Source organism: Pelodiscus sinensis, chromosome 10 (assembly GCF_052426305.1).
Source record: "Pelodiscus sinensis isolate ZL-2025 chromosome 10, ASM5242630v1, whole genome shotgun sequence".
NCBI lineage: Eukaryota > Metazoa > Chordata > Testudines > Trionychidae > Pelodiscus > Pelodiscus sinensis.
The window spans coordinates 54,247,092-54,262,018 of NC_143061.1; positions in this window are offsets into that span (position 1 = coordinate 54,247,092).

The following is a 14,927-nucleotide window of genomic DNA, read 5'->3' on the forward strand; positions in this document are numbered from 1 at the left end:
AGTCAGGAGCCACACAAAAGTGAGAAGCAAAAAGAGAAACAACCCACTGCTGTGGCCCCCACAATTCCTACCCACCCCAGAGCCTAACGGGGCCCAGCCTAGTAGATTTTGTGTGCTCCAGCCTTGCAGGTCAGGGAGTGGAGGGAGGACTGGAGTGCCAGGACAGGCGCCCCAGTGCTTGGTGGGGGTGGGAGGGCCTCAACCTCGAGGGCCAGATCCAGGAAAGCTGGGGGCCACATCTGGCCTGAAGTTCCCCCATTCCAGGGCTAGACTCATAGGCTACGTCTACACTGGCCCCTTTTCCGGAAGGGGCATGTAAATTTCATGAGTCGTAGTAGGGAAATGCGCGGGGGATTTAAATATCCCCCGCGGCATTTAAATAAAAATGTCTGCCGCTTTTTTCCGGCTTTTAAAAAAGCCGGAAAAGAGCATCTACACTGGCCCCGATCCTCCGGAAAAAGTGCCCTTTTCCGGAGGATCTTATTCCTACTTCAAAGTTCAAAGTAGGAATAAGATCATCCGGAAAAGGGCACTTTTTCCGGAGGATCGGGGCCAGTGTAGACGCTCTTTTCCGGCTTTTTTAAAAGCCGGAAAAAAGCGGCGGACATTTTTGTTTAAATGCCGCGGGGGATATTTAAATCCCCCGCGCATTTCCCTACTACGACTCATGAAATTTACATGCCCCTTCCGGAAAAGGGGCCAGTGTAGACGTAGCCATAGACTTTAAGGTCAGAAGGGACCATTATGATCATCTAGTCTGACCCCCTGCACAGTGCAGGCCACAGAATCTCACCTACCCCTCCTAGAATAATCCTCTCACCTATATCTCAGATACTGAAGTCCTCAAATGATTTAAAGACCCCAAGATGCAGAGAGTCCTCCAGCTGTGATCTGTGCCCCATGCTACAGAGGAAGGCGAAAAACCTCCAGGGCCTCTGCCAATCTACCCTGGAGGAAAATTCCTTCCCGACCCCAAATATGGCGATCAGCTAAACCCTGAGCATGTGGGCAAGACTCATCAGCCAGACATCCTGGAAAAGTGACAACAGAACCTGATCATTGTTAGATAGGCCCAGCATATTCCTGCCTCTGGGAGCCTGCTAGTACTCAGTTTCCTGCTCCCTGGCTCTTCCTCCAGGTGTTCGCTCTGGGCTCAGTCCCACCTACTCCTGTCTGTGTCGGCTGCACACCCCATCACAGACTCCAGATGGCTCCACGTGGGAGGGGCAGGTATCGTCTCCCCTGTCTCTGGCATAGCTAAGCCCAGAGCCCCTCCCTTTCCTGCCCAGTGTCACCCACCCCCATCCCAGGGCATCTCTTCCTTTCTTCCCCCAGGATCCCGGGTCATGCAGAGCCACCCGAAAGGCCCCGTCCTCACCTGCTTCACTTCCCCAGCAAGTCCCCCGGCAGCACCCTCTCTCCCAGGGCCTGAGTCCCCACGGAGCCCTTCTCCCGTCCCCTGTCTCCCACCTGTAGGCCCCTGCACAGTGTCACACCCCTGTCTCTGGCCTGGAGCCGCTCTCACGCCAGGAACCACAGAGCCCTCTTCATGCCTTAGCCTTCTGGGTGGGTCCTTCAGCCTTCCCCCTTCTGCCTTCAAGTCCTCTGTCAGCATCACGCTGACTCTGGCAGTCTCCTCGCTGCTGCCACTTCCCCAGAAGTGGGTAGGGATCCCGGGTCCACACCCCGCTCTAGGATCCAGAGACCTTCAGCCCAGCAGGCGAGAGGGGTAGGCTTCCTGATTAGTTCTGGAAACAGAAAAGGCAGGATTGGCCACAGCCTGAATGTGCAGTACAGGGGAAGGACGAGTCCAATATGCTATTTGGTTTGTGTGTGCGTGTTGGTGCGTGGGTACGTACGTGGGCTTATCTTTGATTTCGAATCTCTGGCTCATTGCAAAGTTTCCTTTGTTGGGTTTTTTCCTTTCATTCTCACTTAACAAATGACCCGAGGGGCTGAGGTTGGAGGAGCTGGATCTTCCAACTCCCTTGTGCAAAAGGATGCCTCACTTTCACATGCCTGATTTGGCGGGGGGAGAGGGTTAGGCAAGGTGAGGAGGAGCACTATGGCTGACTCAGCAATCAACCATCAGCAACTTTTCAACCAGACCGTCAGGCACCATAGAATAGTGCACCTCCCGCCGCCTGTACTTGTGACAAATACAATTTGCTAGGGAGACCTAGAAAACAATGAAACAGAGTCCAGTAATTCTAAAGCTGTCAGAAGTCTCCTCAAAAATGTTGCAGCAAACATTGGCAAAAGACTTAAAGGACCTGGGGTTTCTTATAACTAAAATAGATCCTGAAAATAACTCAGTGACTATACGTAATGAAGTAAACAAGGATGTGATTAGTGAAGTTGGACCTAAAAGTTTTCCTGGATTGTTTAAAGAGACTATTAAACTTTTCCCACTAAGACAATTTCCTAATCCAGCAGGGGGCGCTCCCGCACTTGTCCATGTCCCCTGGACACCTAATGACATCATGACTTTTAGACTTACTCTCCCAAAATTAGGAGACGATCCTGTGGGCTTGCAAAGATTTTTTGCAAATCTGTGGGCTTGCCAGATTTTTGAAGTTTATCAGCCTACCCACAGAGACATTGACATGCTACTCTCAGGAATAATGGAACCCCATGAGAAGCAAGCTCTTTACACCCAAGCAAGGCATGGTCTTTTGTACTACCTTATATGGTAATTACCCCTTTTTCACTGACCACTTACAATTGCATGCATATACAGGTCATGCCCTTTTGCACCAAATTCCCTCCAATCATTATTTGTCCCCCCACAGTCCCTTTGCAGGCCTTACAACAGGTTCAAACCAGTTTCACCGATCCCCTCCTTTTGTATACCTGTGTTCAAGCACGTACCTCTTTACAAAGACCAGACTTAACATCCAGGTCACACAGAGGTCATACTGACAACAAATTAAGTTTATCCTACACACTGTATGTAAGGGTGTGTCTAGACGACAGAGTTTTGTCGACAAAAGTGGACTTTTGTCGACAAAACTATACCTGCGGCTACACTACCGCTGAGTTCTGTCGACATAACGTCGACAGAACTCAGAAGTTTTGTCGACGCTGGTATACCTCATTTTACGAGGAATAACGCCTTTTGTCGACAGAGTTCTGTCGACAGAAGGCGTTATTGCATCTAAACTGTCCTTTGCGTCTACACTGCCATGTCGACAAAGCAGCTTGCTTTGTCAACAGAACTGAATGTAGTCTAGATACTCTTTGTCGACAGAAGCTTTGTTGACAGTATCTGTCGACAAAACTTCTGTCGACAAAAGCCTGTAGTCTAGACGTACCCTAAGAGAGCAGTATGATTGCTCAGAACTCCGGTATATAGAGGGAGAAAAGCTTATAGAGAGGCTATGGGTCAAGTTTAGAGGTGTTAGCTACAGCAGGGATGTTGTGGTTGGCATCTGCTATAGACCACCAGATCAGGTGGATGAGGTAGATGAGGCTTTCTTTGGACAACTGAGAGAAGCTTCCAGATTGCAGACCCTGGTTCTCGTGGGGGACTTTCATAACCCTGACATCTGTTAGGAGACCAATGCAGCACTAAACAGGCAATCCAGGAAGTTTTTGGAGAATGGTGGGGATAACTTCTTGGTACAAGTGCTGAAGGATCCGACCAGGGGCCGTGCGCAGCTTGACCTTCTGCTCACAAACAGGGAGGAATTAATAGGGGAAGTGGAGGTGGGTGACAACCTGGGAAGCAGTGATCATGAGATGGTAGATCCTGACCAAAGGAGGAAAAGAGAGTAGTAAAATACACACCTTGGCTACCCGTAGCACGGAGTTAGTAGTTCGAATTAGAGATCCTAATTCCAATTACCGTTACTCCTCGTAGAACGAGGAGTAATAATAGTTCAAATTAGGATCTTTAATTCCAACTACCTACTCCGTGCCACGTGTAGCCGTGGGCACGGAGTTCGGACTAAGAGGGATTTAAAAATGGCAGTGCCCGGAAACATGCAAATGAAGCCCGGGATATTTGAATCCTGAGCTTCATTTGCAACTCCGCTTGCCCTAATTACCCTACCTAGCTCGAACGAACGAGCTAGTGTAGACGTACCCTCAGTAAGTTTGTAGATGACACTAAGGTGGGGGGAGAGGTAGATACGGTTGAGGGCAGAGATAGGGTACAAAGTGACATAGACAAATTGGAGGATTGGGCCACAAGAAATCTGATGAGGTTCAACAAGGATAAGGGCAGAGTCCTGCACTTGGGACGGAAGAATCCCAAGTATTGTTACAGGCTGGGGACCAACCAGCTAAGTAGTAGTTCTGCAGAAAAGGTCCTGGGGGTTACAGTGGATGAGAAGCTGGATATGAGTCAACAGGGTGCCATTGTAGCCAAGAAGGCTAATGGCATATTAGGTTTCACAAGGAGGAGCATTGCCAGCAGATCCAGTGGTATGATTATTCCCCTTCATTCGGCTCTGGTGAGGCCACATCTGGAGTATTGTGTCCAGTTCTGGGCTCCCCACTACAAAAAGGATGTGGACGCATTGGAGAGGGTCCAGCGGAGGGCAACCAAAATGATTAGGGGCTGAAGCATATGACTTATGAGGAGAGGCTGAGGGAGTTGGGTTTGTTTAGTCTGCAGAAGCGAAGAGCGAGGGGTGATTTGATAGCAGCCTTCAACTTCCTGAAGGGAGGTTCCAAAGAGGCTGGCGAAAGGCTGTTCTCAGTAGTGACAGATGGCAGAACAAGGAGCAATGGTCTCAAGTTGTGGTGGGAGAGGTCCAGGTTGGATATTAGGAAAAACTATTTCCTTAGGAGGGTGGTGAAGCACTGGAATGGGTTACTAGGGAAGTAGTGGAGTCTCCTTCCCTAGAGGAGTTTAAATCCTGGCTTGACAAAGCCCTGGACAGGTTGATTTAGTTGGGATTGGTCCTGCCTAGATCAGGGGGCTGAACTTGATGAGCTTCTGAGGGCTCTTCCAGCTCTATGATTCTATGACCTAACCTCCATGAATCCATTTAGCTCTCTCTTGAACCCTGATAAAGTCTTACCCTTCACCACATCCTCTGGCAAGGAGTTCCACAGGTTGACTGTGCGTTGAGTGAAGAAAAACTTCCTTTTGTTTGTTTTAAACCTGCTGCCGATTCATTTCATTTGGTGACCCCTAGTTCTTATATTGTGGGAATAAGTAAATAAAGTTTCCTTATTCACTTTTTCCACACCAGTCAAAGCGGCAGAGGGTTTGCCCTTGCCGGGCCGTTCCTCGCTGACCCTCCCTCACTGGACGCAGTGCGGGAACCGGCAGACCCGTCACAGGTGCATGCCTCCAACCATGTCCCTCTCCCCTCTCCTCCCCTTCCCTTCCCCAGAGCCAAACACTTCCCCTCCCTGCTGTAACCCAGCCCCCTTTCTCCTCCAACCTTATGTCCCGGTCCCCAGGCAGCTGCCTGTGCTCAGCAGCCGGCTGCTAGCAAGTGCAGGCTGGAGACGACTCAGCACCAACAGAAAACTGACTTCGACACCACCGCTTGAAACGCAACCGCCACCTTTTCCATTATTTTCAGTGGGAAAATTGACCCCACATAGCACGTTTTCACTTAACACGATAATTTTTCTGAAACGTATCTACCGTGTTAAATGAGCAATTACTGCACTGCAATACGGGGCCTTCCCCTCCTCTTCCTCATTGCACCCAAGCACCCAGGGGCCCCTGGTGTGGAGCAGGGTCCCACTGCACAAACCCACCAGGAACAGACAGACCCTGCGTTGGGGAACGTACAGCCCAGAGGTCGGAGCGCCCAGGTGCATGGAGCGCTCTGAGCCTGCGAAGGGGCAAGGGAGTGTTCACTGGATCGATTAGCATCAGGGCTGGGGACACACGTTGCCTGCCGGGCCTACTGCGCCCTTTGCCGCCCCATCAGCGGCCGTGATTACTATCGAATCTCTCACCAGTGCTGTGTCCCACCCCCCTTTTCCCATTCCTACCCCCCCATCCCACCAGCTACCTCAGCTTTCCAGGGATAAAAGCTCCCACCAGCTGGCAGCTGTCTGACAGCCAAGGAGATTTGGGGTGTCTCTCAATTCCCAGCCCCCGCTCCAGGGTTACCTCCTGGCCGGCACTGGACCAGTCTGGCCATTTTTAATGGATTTGCCAGGTGCCTGTTAAATAATTTGATCTGCTGGTTTGTCCTGGGGCTGGAGATTTGCGTCGTTCTCACCAGCGCTGGGGCAGGACGGGAAAGTGTCTGTGCAGCGAGAGGCAGGTTCCTGCGCCCGCGGGTTCAGCAGGACCAGACCCAGCCTGTTGAATTCACAGCAGCTGTCTGCCCGGCAGCGCCCAGGCATGTGGGTGGGAGTCGGGGGGAGGGAGGCACCCAGAGGTGCCCCCCTCTCGTCCTCAGTGTGTCTGGGCGTGTTGGGGTGGGAGCAGGGTGTGGATTCACCTCAGAGGTGGCGGTGGGAGTATCAGGAGTTTGCATTGGGTGGGACACCCTGGGCAGACACAAAACTCACTTTCTCCTGGATGGAGGCAACAGGAACTTGCTCCCAACTGCTCCAGCAAGGCAGGGATTCCCGGTGTGGCTCCCAAGTCTCCTGGGTTGGCTCTAAAAAATACCCCACCCTCTGCCGTTCCCATCCCCCCCATTCCAGTGGGTGAGGCTGCTCCAGAGCGGACACTGCAGCTGGCACTTACCCAAGCTCACTTCTGCGGTGCTGCCTTTCCCGTGCAGGGGAGCACAGAGACGCGGGTTCCCGCTAGTCACGGGGCTTCGCATGGGCCAGGCTCCTGGCCGAGTGCTCCGTGGCACAGTGAGGAAGGCAGCCAGGCCGTCCTGGGGATTCAAAGGGCTGAGAAACAAGGGCTTGGCCTGCTTGACCATGCCGGCCTGTTCCCTTGCGATGTCTGTGACTGGTCTAGGGATGTTAGATAGCGAGTAATTGAGTCTGGAGGGGGGAGTCTTGTCCTAACAAGAGTCTTGGCAGTGACAGTGTCTCTCCTGCAAGCCCAGGTGTCATATTCTACAATTCCTACATTTGGGGGTTTCATGGTTTGTGACCCCACAACAGCCAAATGAGTTACAACAGGCAAAACACCATTCTAACAACTGAGCATCCATCAGTCCTACTGCACTGACTGAACTGGATTCACACACGCAGGCCCCGGATTTCTTCTCCATTCCAGCAGGAACTGTATTTACATAACAACAGCTGAATATTTTACAGGGCGAAACACCCCAGTGAGTATAACCACACCCAGGACTCCTCTCCCCTTCCAGCTAGCTGCATTGGAAGCTGTGAGTCACACCCTGTGTAATTGGCAGGATTACCAGATAAGCCTGGGTTATTGGCTAATTGCACAGTTGTCCATGCGATGGCATCCCTAGATTAACCCAGTCAGGAGAGAGCAAATCCCAGCCCCGGGGCATGTGCTGCAAAGAGCAGCAGGAGAGACTCAAAGGTGCCACAGTGTGAGTGTCACGGATCTGAGGGAGGCCTCTGAAAAGTCACAAACAGCCCCAGCCTGAGCTCCCCCCCTCCCGACTTGGAAACCTGGAACAAAATCTTGCCCCTCGCTAGAAGGTTTCTCCCTTCACCTGACGTGTGTCCAAGGAGTGAATCCCGGCTGGCAAGGGCCTAGATGCCACCGGCCTCCAGCTCCAGGCAGGTCCGTGCCGAAGGTGCAGCATGCGAGGGCAGGTCGGAGTGACTCCAGGAAGGGCCCCCGCCCTCCTCGCCAGCATCCCTAGAACTGAGCTCATAACTTCAGGGTGAGCAGGTGGAGCCTCCAGATTGCCCCCAGACTGGAGGGGCCAACAGCATGGTGAGCAGGGAGACCCAGCTCTGTGCTCCCAGAAGGGATGGAACCTCTGGTGGAAGGGGTGGGCCAGCCCTCAGTGCCACTAGGACCGTGGTGCACCCCACTGCCCCCGGCCATGTCTGGCGTGGGTGTCATGGTGCTCTGGCAGCCATTTAATGGGTCCAGGGCTTTGGCTGTCACCACTGCCGCAGGCTGCTGGCTTCCCAGCTCTCCCCTCTCCTGGGTGGAAACACGTGTCTCTTTCTCTCTCCTTCCTGACGGGTATTTCCAGGCTGCACAGCTCTCGGCCGTCTCTGAGGAGAAAAGTGAGGCAGGCCTGCTGAGGGCTGGGCAATTCGCGGTGCAGGCAAACGGCCACACTGCCGGGGCCCCAACCAGGGTGGAGGGAGAGGGGCAGGGCACAAAACCATGGGGAGGAAAAACAGGAAGGAGAATCATAGAATCCTAGAACACTAGAACTACAAGGGACCTCGAGAGGTCATCGAGTCCAGTCCCCTGCCCTCACGGCAGGACCCAGTACCATCTAGATCGTCCCTGAATGGTGTCCATCCTGCTCTTAAATATCTCCAGAGATGGAGATTCCACAACCTCCCTAGGCAATTTATTCAACTTTTTTTCCTCATGTCCAACCCAAACCTCCCTTGCTGCAATTTAAGCCCATTGCTGCTTGTCCTATCCCAAAAGGCCAATGAAAACAATTTTTCTTCCTCCTCCTTGTAACCCCCTTTTTAGGTACTTGACAACCACTATCATGTCCCCTCTCAGTCTTCTCTTTTCCAAACTAAACAGCCCCAATTCTTTCAGGGTATGTCTACACTACCCCGCTAGTTCGAACTAGCGGGGTAATGTAGGCATACCGCACTTGCAAATGAAGCCCGGGATTTGAATTTCCCGGGCTTCATTTGTATAAGCGGGGAGCCACCATTTTTAAAACCCCGCTGGATCGAACCCCGTGCAGCGCGGCTACACGGGGCTCGAACTAGGTAGTTCGGACTAGGGGTATGTCTACACTACCCCGCTAGTTCGAACTAGCAGGGTAATGTATGCATACCGAACGTGCAAATGAAGCCTGGGATTTGAATTTCCCGGGCTTCATTTGCATAAGCGGGGAGCCGCCATTTTTAAATCCCCGCTGGTTCAAACCCCGTGTAGCGCGGCTACACGGGGCTCGAACTAGGTAGTTCAGACTAGGATTCCTATTCCGAACTACCGTTACACCTACCTAGTTCGAGCCCCATGTAGCCGCGCTGCACGAGGTTCGAACCAGCGGGGTTTTAAAAATGGCGGCTCCCCGCTTATGCAAATGAAGCCCGGGAAATTCAAATCCCGGGCTTCATTTGCAAGTGCGGTATGCCTACATTACCCTCCTAGTTCGAACTAGGAGGGTAGTGTAGACATACCCTCAGTCTTCCCTCATAGCTCATGTTCTTTCATCGTTCTTGTTGGTCTTCTCTGGACTTTCTCCAGTTTCTCCACATCTTTCTTGAAATGTGGTACCCAGAACCAGATACAATACTCCAACGGAGGCCTAAGAAGCACAGAGTAGAGCGGAAGAAGACTTCTCGTGTCTTGCTCACATCACTCCTGTGAATCCCTCCCAGAATCATGTTTGCTTTTTTTCCAACAGCGTTACAGTGTTGGGTCATGTTTAACTTGTGCTTCACTATGATCCCTAAATCCCTTTCTGCAGGACTCCTTCCTAGACAGGCGCTTCCCGTTCTGTGTGTGTGAAGAGGAGGTTACTCACCTCCATAGTAACTGACGTTCTTCGAGCGTGTGCGGCCCCAGGGACACAGCTATGAAAGCTCCTCTCTGAGGCTCAGCAATGATGCACCAATATAGTGTGGAGCACCCACACGGAAATCTCTCGAGGAAGGATGGATTGTTCCTTCCTAAGCGGAGCACTTTGTATTTGTCCTTATTAAACTTCATCCTGTTTACCTCCGACCATTTCTCCAGTTTGTCCAGATCAGTTTGAATTATGACCCATCCTCCAAAGCAGTTGCAAGCCCTCCCACCCTGGTATCACCTGCGGAACCCCACTTCTGCCCTTCCAGCTGGGCTGTGAACCGTTAATAACTACGCTCTGAGAATGTTTATGCATCCAGTTATGCACCCACCGTATGAGCCCCATTTAAGTTGTATTTCCCTAGTTTACTGATAAGAAGATCATGTGAAACCGTTCCAAATGCCTTATTAAATTCTAGGTACACCATGTCCACCGCTTCCCCCTTATCTACAAGACTCGCTATCCTATCAAAGAAAGCTAACAGCTTGGTTTGACGTGATTTGTTCTTTACAAACCCATGCTGGCACTTACCTATCACCTTATTATCTTCCAAGTGTTTGCCAATGAATTTCTTAATTATTTACTACATTCTCTTTCCTAGCACAGAAGTTAAACTGACTGGTCTGTAGTTTCCTGGGCTGGTCTTATTTCCCTTTTTATAAATGGACTCTAGATTTGCCCTTTTCCGGTCTTCTGGAATCTCTCCCGTCTTCCATGATTTTTCAAAGATGAAAGCTAGAGGCTCAGATACTTCCTCTCTCAGCTCCTTGAGTATTCTAGGGTGCATTTCATCAGACCCTGGTCTTTTCTTGTGGGCTCTGGATAGGCTGTGTTTTCAGCTCTCTGCCTTGACGGGGAGAAATGATGGGGAAAGTGGGAGGGGTGCAAATTTGCTTGTTGCCCAGGGCACTGAACTACCTCGCTACAGCTCTGGACGCAACCACAACAGCTTTCCGAGAGGCCACAGGACAGGATGCTGATGAGCAGATGGCATTGAAAGGAGACATGGAGATAGAATGACGTGGGTACCCCCCAACCATGGGCACCCCCAGACTCCCCAACTCTCCTGTAGGCACACGCTGCAGATGCTGATTTTCCACGTCCCTGGCACAGATGTTTTACACTTGGGCCCCAAAAGCCAAAGGTCTGGGGTTATTGGGACCCACCCTAAAATGTTGTTTGCATTCCCCTTTTAGATAAACGTCTACCCTCCGACAGACTTGGCTCTGGTTTCAATCTTTGGCTGCGGTTTTCCTTAGGGGGTTTGAGTTCCGTGAACAAGAGTCGGGTGAAATGTTTTGCACGTTTTTTTTCTGAAATGTGAAGCTTTGGAAGAATTGAAACATTTGGCATCTTATGCAGCATTCACCACGTCGTACTGATTGTGGAAAAAACACTTCAGGAAAGGCCAGCACGCGTTGTTCTCAACATTTTCAATACAGGGTGCTCCAACGCAAAACAACTTCTCTTTTCCAATTTTACTTTAATGTTAGAGTTAAAAAGGGTTTTAAAAAACCCTAGACAGTGAATGAGATTTTTCCTGTCAGGTTGAACTCAGCCTTCATTTCAACATTCTTGGTTCACCAACTGCATTTTGAAATAAATAATCTGGCAGAGGCTGAATTTCCACCAATAGGCCAGAGCTTGCAGGGACCTCCCAGGAGAATTCTGAACATAAGAGCAGCCATTCTAGGTCAGACCAGGTAGCCCAGAGCCTGGTCTTCTGACTGTCATGGGGTGTCCACACAAGCATGACTGGTAGCCAGGTAGGCCTGTTACCTGCACAGACTGCCCCTGATAGGAGAGACAGGATGATAACTACAGAGGGGGCCTTTGGGTGGCTCAGCATGACCTGCAGGAAGAAAGGAAGAGATGCCCTGGGATAGGGGTGGGTGACACTGGAGAGAAGAGGGAGAGTTTCTGGTCTTATCTATGTAAGAGGCAGGGAGATGACACCTGCCCTCTTCCATGGGTAGCCATCTGGAGTGGGGAGAGTCTGCGATAGGTTGTCCACCCTACACATATTGCAATGTGATAGGATTAACTCTACAGCCCACACTTTTTCGAAGAGCCCAGGGGCAGACAACTGATTGCAAGCAGGCTCACCAACACAGTAGTAGGCTGGGCTTATAAAAAGAAGAAGTTTGCAGCAGGGGGGCTGCTGGTGGAAAGGGCAGGGAGCTGTGTCTGAAGCCGATTGAACCAGAACCAGGAGCTGTAGGAAGCCGGGCAGTACAAGGCAATGAGGGCTGGGAGAGGAAAGAACAGGGCTGCTATGTTCAGGACCCCTTGATGGAAAACCACCTGGGTCCCCCCACCCAGCCCTGGGGAAGTGGCCCCAGCAGGGCAGCGAATGAGCAGAGCTCTTGGGTCACTGTGGGAGGGAGAGATTGGACGAGCCGCGCCCTGGCAGGGGAGCGCTGCGGAACCGGGCTGGCGGGCAGGGAACAGAGGAGATTTGGTTCCCACAGTGGGCGAGGGGCTGCAGGGCAGAGCGAGAGAGAGGACGGGACAGAGGGAGCGGCAGTGAACAAACCGTGGAGGAGAGGGGGGCCTGACGCGCTAAACCCCAGGCTGAGCGGCGGGAGGCGCCAGACAAGAGGTGAGTGGAGCATCCTGGGACCCGCCTTGGTGGTGCCAGGTGCGTCGGAAGGCAGGAACAGAACAAGGCAACACTGAGTGGTCCTGTCACCCCATCCCGGCTTGGGGCAGCCTGCGTGTCCCTGCGCCTCCGACCACGGGGCTCCCCTCCGGGCCCTCCTGGCCAACAACCAGTGAGGAACCTGCCCGCCCGGAACCGACCTAATTCTTTTGTGAGCCCAGCTCTGCTTCTGGCCTGTGCACGTTCCCGGCAATGAACTCCACAGGCTGCCTGGATGTTGGGGGGAAAGGTCCTTCCTTTGGTTTGTTTGAAACCTGTCGCCTATTCATTGCATTGGGAGATCCCTGATTCTTACATTACGTGAAGGATTAAACAACATTTCTCTATTCACTTTCTCCACATAGTCATGAATTTCTGCCCCTCTGTCATATTTCCCCTTGGTCGTCCCATTTCTAAGCTGAGCAGTCCCCAGTTTTTAATCACTCCTCAGTTTGCAGCTGTTCCCCACTCCCGGTCAGTTTTGTTGCCCTTTTCTGAACCTTTTCCCATTTCTATATGATCTTTTTTTGAGCTGGGGTAAACTGAACTGTCTGCAGTATTCAATGTGTAGGCATAGGCCATATAATGGATTTAAATAGAGGTGTTATGATATTTGATGTCTCATTATCTGTCCTTTGTTTAAGGCTTCGTAGGGTTTTTGGTTGCTTCTGCACATTAAGTGGATCTTTTGAAAGAACCATCCACAATGACTCCAAGATTTTCTTGAGTACTGAGAGATGATTTAGACCTCAGCATATTGTATGTATAGTTAGGATCATGTGTGCCAATGTGCATTTCTTTGCACATATCAACACTAAATTTCATCTGCCAATTTGTTCCCCAGTCACCCAATTTTGTGAGATCCCTTTGTAACATTTCTCAGTCTTCTTAGGACTTAATATTTTGATTAATTTTATATTATCTGTAAACTTTGCCACTTCACAATTTGCCATGTTTCTCCAGATCACTTATGAATATGTTGAACACCATGGGTCTCAGTACTGATTCTTCGGGTGGATCCTGATATTTACTTCTGTCTACTCTAAAAACTGACCATTTATTCCTACCCTTTGTTTTCTATCTTTTAAGCAGGTAGCAATCCACAAGAAACCCTTCCTTTTACCCTGTGACAGCTTATTGTACTTAAGAGTCTTTGGTGAGGGACCTTGTTAGAGGCTTTCTGAAAATCTAAGTACACTATCTCTACCCGATCATCCTGGTCCACATGGTGGTTGACTCCCTCAAAGTATTCTAGTGGATTAATGAGGCCAGATTTCCTTCACAAAAAGCCATGCTGACTCTTCCCCAACATATTATGCTCTTCTGTATCTTATAATTGGTGTGAAGGACTTGGTACTTTGTATTCTGATCTGATTTATTAATTAATAAGAAGCAGTATCAGATAAACTAATGCAGGTTTGTCTCCTTGCTGTCTACAATGGAGATGCACTGGAAACATGCAATCAAGTGGCCCATGCAGAGGGGACACACCTGAAACCTGTCCAGACATGCTGCCAAATTATACTTTCTTCATGCTGCAATTTCTGATCCACTGAGCTTGTGCAATAAGGCAATTTCCCTTCTCTCTATATTCATATCTCCACATCAACTGATGTGAATGAATGACTTCCACCCTGACTTGATTAGCCTCACTAACACAAGAAACTTCTTTCGTTTGTTGTCGTTATATATCCCCTGTCTCTGTAACTCCCACTCCGATTCATCTGATTAAGGAGGTTTTCCCCATAAAAGGTTATGCCCTGATAAATCTTCAGAGGGGTAGCCAAGTTAGTCTTAATTAGAAAAAACTTAAAAAACAATGAATAGTCTAGTGGCACCTTAAAGACTAAAAAAACTCGTAGATGGAATCATGGGTTTTCGTGGGCAAGGCCACTTCTTCAGATGAGTGGAATATTGAAAGTCCAGATCCAAGAATAATAAGGGAAGGGATGGAGGAGAAGAGGAAGTGAGAGGTGGGGGGGGGAGGAGAAAAAAGGTCGTAAATAGATTATTCAAGTTACAAGAGGCTGATAAACAACCAACCAACCAATGGAGGTGCAAATTGTTTTTAAGTCATAGAATCCTAGGGCTGGAATAGACCAGGAGGTCATCGAGTCCAGCCCCCTGCCCAAAGCAGGACTGATCCCAAGTAAATTATCCCAGCCTGGGCTTGGGCAAGCTAAGACTTAACCTGTAAGGATGGACATTCCACCCCCTCCCTAGGGAACCCATCCCAGTGCTTCCCCACCCTCCTAGGGAAATAGTTTTTCCTAATATCCAACCTAAACCTCCCCCACTGCAACTTGAGACCATTGCTCCTTGTTCTGCATCTGTCACTACTGAGAACAGCCTCTCTCCATCCTCTTTGGAACCTCCCTTCAGGAAGTTGCCAGTAGCTTGTGATTTGAAGACTTTTTAGCATCCATACAAGAGCACACTCTTCACATTTGTATTAAAGATATGCAGTTTCATCTTCGCAGATATTATTTGTGAACTCCATAGGGGATGAAGAGTCTTGAATGCAGCTGTTGCTTTCCCTATCCTAGCATTGATACCCTTGTCTATTCCTCCGTCTCTGCCCATAATACTCCCCAAGTGGATGAACTGCTCCACATCTTCCAGGTCATCCCCTCCCACTGTGATGGTGTTGTTGTTGGACTGATTGATCCTCATGGTCTTGATCTTTCCCTTGTTAATGC